The sequence below is a fragment of the Petaurus breviceps genome, unplaced genomic scaffold, assembly GCF_028583685.1.
Source record: "Petaurus breviceps papuanus isolate PSGF00001 unplaced genomic scaffold, PetGlider_PUasm1.0 89693, whole genome shotgun sequence".
Classification (NCBI taxonomy): Eukaryota; Metazoa; Chordata; class Mammalia; order Diprotodontia; family Petauridae; genus Petaurus; species Petaurus breviceps.
The window spans coordinates 113384-122410 of record NW_027187101.1 but is presented as its reverse complement, the minus strand read 5'-3'; the positions used below and the strand labels follow the sequence as shown (position 1 = coordinate 122410).

The 9027-nt window shown below is 46.6% G+C and overlaps 1 pseudogene; it reads right to left on the bottom strand.

Moving 5' to 3' along the window:
• Positions 1-6201: 6201 nt before the first annotated feature.
• The window catches only part of LOC138176482 (oxysterol-binding protein-related protein 11 pseudogene), a 25652-nt pseudogene continuing 22826 nt past the window's right edge, over positions 6202-9027 (bottom strand).

Here is a 9027-nt window from a genome sequence, read left to right as displayed (position 1 = left end):
GCCAACAATCACAGTGAGCATTTATGGACAAAGTCACTGGTCCTGTGTGTGATGGGGGTGAACTGGAAGAGAACAGCAGCCTTTTAAATTCCATTTTCCTTTAAAATAAGAGATCTTTATTAAAGAGGCCAAGTATGAAGATACATATGTGTGTATGTACATAGGCATGTTTGTGATCTGCAAGCTCATGGGTAAGGATGTTCTCTCCAGTGACCCAACTCACAGCCCATTCATGCCCTCCCATCATGTGCCACTCTTACCCAAGCCTCAACTCCAACATCCATCACTCAGTCAACAAGCACTTTATAAAGCACTACATGCCAGACACTGTGCTGAGTGCTGGGGTTACAAGAAAAGGGCAAGAATAGCCCCTGCCCCCAGAGGTTCACAGCTTAATGAAGGAGGTGACTTGCAAACCTCTGTATGCCTGCGACACAGGTACCAGGTGAACTGAAGTCTCTTAGTTTCTCAGGTCCCTTCCCTAATTCCCACCAAACTACCCTCACTCCCACCCCTGAGCCTTTGCTTGGGCTCCTTCCCCTCTCTCCACCCCTCCCCAATCTGGCCTTCCTTTTTGGCCCTATCGCAGGGCCCACCTCCCCCCGCCATGTCTTCCCTCTGTGGACACCCCTCCTTTCCCTGAGCTCCATGCCATGGATGTGTCTATCGCTCCCAAAGAAATCTATAGTCATTGGCTTTGCTTCTGTGCATCTTATCTTCCCCATAAGAATGTAATGTCTTCAAAGGCAGAATCCCCAGACATTTGCATGAGGCTGAGCATTCAGTAGGTGAGCAATAATTTAATTCCAATTTGTCCAACATTCATCAAGTGCCCCCAGTGTGCAGGGCTCAGCACCAGGAACTAGGAGCATAGGTGACCTGAATAGGCTCCAGTTCTCACAGTTGGGAAGCCTGAGCGGGTGTCTGAGAGCAGGAATGGGATTTCTGGGATGTGGCTTAAAATACAGGGATGAAAAGTTCTTGTCTCTGGGTGGAGCAAGCCTAAACAGGACCAGTAAAAATAGATCTGCCTGGAATTGTGTGACTCTGCACAAGACTGGCTTAAATGAGGAGGAAGTTGCTGTCTGAGCTCATTGGGCTGATATGCCTGATGCCATGGAAAGAACAGCAGGTACTGTACTGTATAGAATGAAGGTCCAGGAACCCACGGTAGTTAACATTCAGGAAGACAGTGAACATACACCAAGCACAGGGCTGATGCACAGAAGGCCATCCGAGGCTGAGAGCCATGGGCTCCCGCCTTTCCTCCCATCTCACAGTCAGCAGCCCTTCAAGGGCACTAGAGTTCATCTAGCCTTCTTCCTGTTCCATTTCCCATCCCCCACATCTAAAACAGACTTTCCTCTCCACTGCATAGAATGCCTTGTTTCTGGAAGACTCCTCCCGGAGAAGCCCTGACATCCAAACCACCCTTGATTAACAGATTGGGGGAGGGGGAGAGAAGGGGAAGAGAGGATTCGAGAGAGGGAAATGGGATGGAATGGAAGGAATAAGCATTTATTAAGCACCTCTGTGTGCCTGGCACCATTAAGAGCTTTACAAATATGACCTCATTTGAGAAGAGATAGCCACAGAAGCAAATACCAAAGCAGAGAGAGGGGGAGAAAAATATTCCATGAGAACTCTCGCACACTACTGGAGAGTATCCGAGCTCAGAAAAAAATGTAGCCATCGGTGATACCCCTCCCTCAGTGATGCAAAGCTATAAGATGAAGGACACGTGCTCCTCAATAGACTGGCCTCCAGAGGATACCAAGGATTTAGGGTTATCGATCATAAAGCATAAACTGTCACCGCCACACAGAGAGATTTGAAATAGCTAACAATCTGAGGAATGCAAATGAAGGTGACCTCCAGAAAGCCTCTCAGCCCCACGGTAAAGAGACCTTTTCAAATACAGTCTAGGGGACTGAGACTCAGGCAGGGCCAGAGTTTGGGGAGTCAGGTGGCAGAGTGCCCAAAGGTCATAAAACTGAGCAAGACTTTCAGCCCAGCAAGTCATTGGTCAGGACCCCTGGGGCATCTTCAATCATCCCTTATTCCTGGGTCCTTCTCTATCCTCTACAAACTGTGCTATCTACACATCTTAAAAATAAACTTTCCCTTGATCCCCTTGAGGTGAGGGCTATGTCCCTGCTTTCTTTTGCTGCCAAATTCCTAAAACAGACTGAGCTACTTGGTGCTTCCAAGGTCTTACCTCCCACTCTCTTCCTGTCATCTGGCTTCTGGCCTCACCAAGATACTCACCCTGCTACACACACACACACACACACACACATACACACATAAATACACACACTCACATACCACACACACATACATATACACACATTCACACAGAGACACACAGACACATGCATACTCACACACATACATAGACACATACACACACTCACACACATACATACACACATTCACATACCATACACATACACACCACAGAGACATACACACAGAGACACACAGACACACACATACATACACACACCCACATATCACAGACACATACACACAGAGACACATACCACAGAGACACACAGACACATGCATACTCACATACACTCTCACACATACATACACACACATACCACACACACATACACACCACAGAGACATACACACAGAGACACACAGACACACACATACATACACACTCACATATCACACACACATACACACAGAGACACATACCACAGAGACACACAGACACATGCATACTCACACACACTCTCACACATACATACACACACATACCACACACACACACAGACACACACCGGACAAGCTTTTGACCATGTCACCTTTTTTCCTCCTCCACTCCAATTAGATCCAATCTAACAAAAAGAGCTTGGGCACCTACTATGGGCGAGATATTTCTGTGATGCAAAGACAAATGTTTAAATCCTCCCACTTCCCCCAGGAGCTTCCACTCTCCTCAGAGACAAAATGTGGAAAGCCCACCCTGGGTCTGTGAGAGGAAAAGGACCAGGAAAGCCCTGCATTGAGCATTCCAGGAAGCTGGAAGTGGGGGAGGTGGAGAGAGCATGACCTGTGCAGAGAGGCCAGCCCATGCTGAGGCAGAGGATGGAATGAACACCAAGCAGACCTTCTGACTGCAATGGGAGGACATGAAGGGGGCTAATGTGCCATAAGCCTAGAAAAGTCAGCTGGCATCAGACAAACCACATCTGGGGTATTTTATCCAAAAGCCAGTAGGGAGCCAGCAGCACTTCCTGCAGAGAGAGGTGACCTGGTCAGACTTGTGCTGTAAGAAGATCATTGTGGGGCGGGGGAGAGGATAGAGGCAGGAGGCCAGAGGATGGCTAAGGAGTTCATTGCAACATCTGGGAGAGCTACGGTGAGGGCCTGGACTCAAGGAGTAGCCATGTGAGGAGGGAAGGAGGCAGGCCCAAGAGATGTTGGGGGCGGGGGAGAATCAACCAAACTCAGGCACTGGTCAGATCATGGAGGGTGAGGAAGAGAGAAGAGAAAAGGAGGATTCTGAGGTTCCAACCTGAGTGATGGAAAGATGATGGAGAGCTCAGCTGAGATAGACGAGATTGGGTTCTATTTTGGATACATTGAACCAGAAATTCTTGTGAGACATATGATTAAAGTCATGCAGTGCTGGTGTTCAGGGTTTCCTCCTGGATGGACACTTATTCCCTTCTTGATAAATGCCCACTGAATAGCTCCAAAGGGATGCCTTGCAAGAATCTCCAACTCAGCATGTCCAAGAATGAAACATCTTTCCCCCAAACCCTCCCAAAACAAGATCCCTCTCCTCATGGCCACAGCCTGAGTGTAGCCCTTCATCCTGGCTCCCCTGGCTTCTTGCAATGGCCACCTCATGGGCTCCCCTTGCCTCCTGTCTCAACATTCTCCAACCCATCCTCCACACTGATGCCAACTGGCATTTCTGAAACCTGGCTGTGCCACTCTCATGCTAGAAAGTTCCCTCCTACATGCAGGGTAATATACAGAAGTCTCAGTTGGATTCCAGTTGGATTGGTCTATGCCCCCCACACAAAATTCTATCCCCAGTCTCCAAGTATTTTCACAAATGGTCCCCCACACCTGAAGTGTGCCCAGTCCTCACTTCAGTCTCACTGAGTCTCTTGCCTTCAAAGGCTGCACAACTTAGGGGCTGCCTTCCTCTTGAGCTTATAGATTCTATATTTGCATTTCTATGTAAAGGTTGTTCTCCCCATTTTAACATGAGCTCCTGGAGAATTGTGGGAAGATGGGATCATGTTAGGATGTATTACCCCCCCATAAGCCATAAGCTCTAAAAATTCCCTAGATTCACCAGAAGCAATGACAAATAAAACCAAAGTCTTCTTTGGGTATGAATCTGTGTCTATGTGCATAGATAGATAGAGATGTAGATGATATAGAAAGACTTCCAAAATCCTTTGGAAGCCTAGAGCAAAGACCAGCTAGAGCAGGCAGAAGACAAAGGGTGAAAGATCCTGGTCCCACAGAAAGATACAAAGCCAGGGACTGAGCCAGCAGGAGCCAGGACCAGCCCAGAAGCCAAGCAGACATCACAGGGCTGAGCCTCAGTGGAAGCAAAGTCCAGATGACTCCTACAGAAGGAGGGCCCCCCTACACCCTGAGGCAACTAGGTGGCTCAGTGGATACAGCTCCAGGCCTGGAGTCACGAAGACCTGAGTTCTAATCCAGCTTCAGATGCTTACTGGCTGAGTGATCCTGGGCAAGTCATTTCTCCTCTGTTTGCCTCTGGAGAAGGAAATAACAAACCACTGCAGTATCTTTGCCAAGAAAACCCCATGGACAGTATTGATGTGATATGGTCCACAGGGCCACAAAGAGTTGGATGTAGCTGAACCATAACCAAAAATCACCCACACCATCCAAGAATACGGGAACTTGACTCAAGCACAAGCCCTCAGTCCAAAAGCCGAGAGTAAAGATATGAGCAAACAGAAGAAATGCCGAACACAATGAAGAAATGCTTGGAACTGGGAGAAGCCCAAAAGGGGAACCTGGAAGAGAGTAAATTTATAACATGTCTGAGTTGAGCTTCACGGAAAAGAAATCTAGGCCACAGAGACAACATGAGTACCTGGAAGAAGTGAAATAAGAAATCCACTGGGGAATAGCCAGGGAGGAGAGCACAGCAAGGAGATCCAGCACCTTAGAACAAACAGGTGAACTGTGTCCGACAAACAAACTCCCTAAGAGTTCAAATAGGCCAAATAGAGCACAATTTCTCTGTAAGATAAGGAATATGACCACAAAGTCAAAAGATTATAAAAGTAGAGGGAAATGTAAGTTTCATAGGGAAAATGACTAACCTAGAAAAGAGATCTCTGCAAGATCATAGCACCCCCCCCCCAAAAAAAAAAAAGCTTAGATAGTTTTGAAGAAATTACCAATTAAAACTTATAAGATTTGGGGCGGCCAGGTGGCTCAGCGAGTAAGAGCACCGGCCCCAGTGTCGGGATGACCTGGATCAAATCCGGGCTAGGATACTCAGCCCCACACCCAGAAAAAGCTGGCCAAGAAACCTTGAGTAAGTTTCTTAACCCCAAATGTTTTTTTAAAAGGGGGGGGGGGGGATTCTCCATGATTATAATTCTAATCAATTTATAATTTTTTTAAAAGGGAGTTCCAACAGAGATTGATACTTTTCTCAGATATGGGCACAGTCTTTTCTGAAGAAGAGAAGTGTCTCATCACCCCAATCTGGCTGGTTTCTGACAATAATTACAGGCCCAGGGACTGAATCCACCTTGGTTGAGGTCTTCCTTCATAAAGTTCTTCTTTGAAACACAAGCTGTGAAATTTCAGCTCCTCTGGTTTTGCTTATATGTGCAGGGAATAGTTGGGCCCTGACACAAAGCATAGACCTTAAAAGAGGCTATGTTTCTTACATCAACAGAATCAGAACCTTTGTGCCCATACCACTGGGTCTGACTGCTGCTTGCAAAGTCAAGTGATCTGAAACTTGGTTAAGCCTTAGTAGCAGGAACCAGATAAAAACAAATCACCTAATAATCCATGAAAAAGACGTGAAGATGGCATTGTTTGCATTCTATGAAAGAAGTTAGTGGAAAGGTCCACTACCTTTCTTCAGTACCTTGGGTTTTTGGTAGTACTAACGTGCCCTGGTAGATGCATCCTTTTAATCTGTGCCATCATAAAACAAGACACTCATTGCAGTGACTCCATTCTGACAGTGTAAGGGGCAAAGGAAGCAGAAGAAAGCAAATCCTGGCGAGTCTTAGCTAGCTCGTGTCGCTCAGCAGGCTGTGTCACTGGGATCTTTTCCAAAGGGGGTCACAATAAACCCAGCCTTCCCCCTGTTCAGTAGCACATTCGGTTTGCCACGGTGTGCCTGTCTCAGCATGGTGTGTCTCTTCACTCCTCTGACACTCTTCTAGGGCTCGCTTATGTTCCGTTGCCTTATCAATTTCAGAATCCCTCGGGGACTCTGCGACATTTTTCCACAGTCGTCTAGATGCAAAAGGTCCTGCTTTTCCTTTTTTTTTTTTTTTGGTCACAGATAATTTAGTCAAGGCCACATACTTTGTCTCTCCATTTCTGTAAGTGAACTCAAGGACACTATTCCATTCCCCTTGTGCTCTGCATACCACAGTAATAGAAGTATTGTGTTTTACTTCAGCTGTAACCTGGTGCGGTTTGCCACCATAGAACAGCTTAGTATGAAAAGTGATGCTAGCTGAATATCCAGTCTTTGCACAGTTGACATTGACTTTTCCACCTAATTCTACCCAAGGAACTGTTCAAATTGGTTGGGCATATGCACATGGCAGGGAAAATGTGTATTCCTCTCCTGTTCCAGAAGACTAAGGATACCTTCTCCAACCATTGGCACTCCTATTGACATTCCCAAGAATTTACTTTGAGTCCAAATGTGAGCATTCACACACATCTCATCTTCTCTGCACATTCTGCATAAAGCCTGAGACTGGAGGATGATGAGACACGTGTTCAGCAACAAATCTGACAGTGTAACAGTCCGCTTCCTCCTGGCTCAAAGGCTCTGGCAGAGAAGCCTGATCTGGCCTTGCCTGGGAGGAAGAGCTGGCAGCCATGCTGGATGCCCTGCCTCTCTTCGGCATTCTCCAGAAGCAGGGCAATGCTTCTCCAATGATGGGATTGGAGGGTTTCTTTGCGACAGCTCCCTTGAGGCCTTCACGGAACGAAGGAAGATAGTATCCTCCAAAACAGAGCGCTGTGTCTTCAGCAGCAGTTCCGTTGGTGATAGATATAAAGAGGTCTGGATGAGACATGAGTCTGCACACAACTCCAGCCAAGCGCTTCTCTAGAAGAAGAGAGGTAGGGAGCACCGCTCTTGCTAAATCCACGCCTGTTGAAGCTGTGACAGTAGGTGTGGGATAACCCAGCTCCCAGGTCTTCCTTCAGATCGTATGTGTCGCTACTTCATCATCTGCATTTATTTCCTCAGGCTCCCTTGTGAAGAGGCCACATTCGGAAGTAGATGGCTCTTCTCTGACCGCCACTCAGGTGCAAAGCTTTGATCACCTCCATTCTTATAGTGGTCTGGCAAAGGTAGTTTTCTTCCAACCATTCGGTTGTTGTTCCTGGAGGCAAAGGCCCTTTTTGATGTGATGCATGTTGTAGGAGAATCTGAAAGCAATCATTTAAACAATTCATAGTTGCCATGGAAGTTGCTTTGAGCATTAAGAGATCTTGATCCAAGGAGGTAAGATGAACAGAAGCAGGAAGGCATTCAATGAGTCTAACTACATCTCTTTGTCCTGCATGAGACATCATCTCTGGGACTTCCACAAGGTGCTCAGGGTGCACCTGAGTTCTTTTGCCCATGGACTGCAGTTTGGAATGTCCAACATTAAAAAGAGAGATGGCATTCTGCCTTGGTCTCCTCTGTGAACCAGGAGAGTTACCACTTCCTTGAGATGCAAGTGAGAAGCTCCAAGCTTCAGAGGAGGATTATTCTTTCGAGTAGCTTGTGTGGTGTTGTGTACATGTCTGAAGTCTGCTAAACCAGTGCTGCCACTCTTTACCATCTGGGGCTCTGAGCTTATATTGCTCCCCACTGGCAGCATTTACAGGGAAAGTACGAGGGTCCTCTTCACTGGGGGATATCACAGCTCCAGCTAGAAGCAAGGTACCTCTGGGCTTCTGATTTCTAGATTGTCCATTCACAAAGTACTCAATAGTCCAGCTTCATTATTGAAAACCAAAAACAGGTATCGCCAGCCCAGCTAGTGACAAGGTTGGTATATTTCATCAGATAGCCACAAACATTTTCCATGTGATCACTGTCCTGCCAGCCCTTGGTGCTGCTGCTGTTTTTGTTGTTGAGGGTCGCTGTGGAACCCAAACTCTCCAGCTTCCCTTCACTCTCAGACACTTTCATGGCAGGACCCGGTTCTCCTGCCTGAATGGTCTCTGGGAAGCTCACCACCACTCTGGCTTATCTGGGGGAGTGAGAATGAATTGTTTACATACTAATAGAGGGAGAAAAAAATGTGTCCTTTCAGAACCTGGTGCCTTCAAAGTTCATTGATAAATCTAATAAGGCAGGCTTAGAAAGTAGGTGTTTTCATTCTGTTTTTGATGGTCTTGGGAAAAGAAGGAAATGGGAGGGAGAGTAGACTATACTGGGGAAGAAAGAAGGAAGGAGAGGGGACTCCATCTCACATAACAGGAGTATATGGGATGAAGAGTATATGAACATGGAGGAAGATATGGAGAAAATGGGCATTATATGAACCTCACTTTTATCTGAACTGGACAAAGGAAGGTTAAGCATACACATACGCACTTACACAAAGTGATAGAAATATACTAAACTCAACAAGAAAATAGGTAGGGAAAAGAAGGAAAGGGGGATTTACAAGAAAAATAGCTCAGAAACTAGTCATAAGCAAAACAAATTCCATTATTACGAAAGGGAACATGAAAGGGGAGGGAGGGAGAGAGGAAGGAAGGAAGGAAGGAAGGAAGGAAGGAAGGAAGGAAGGAAGG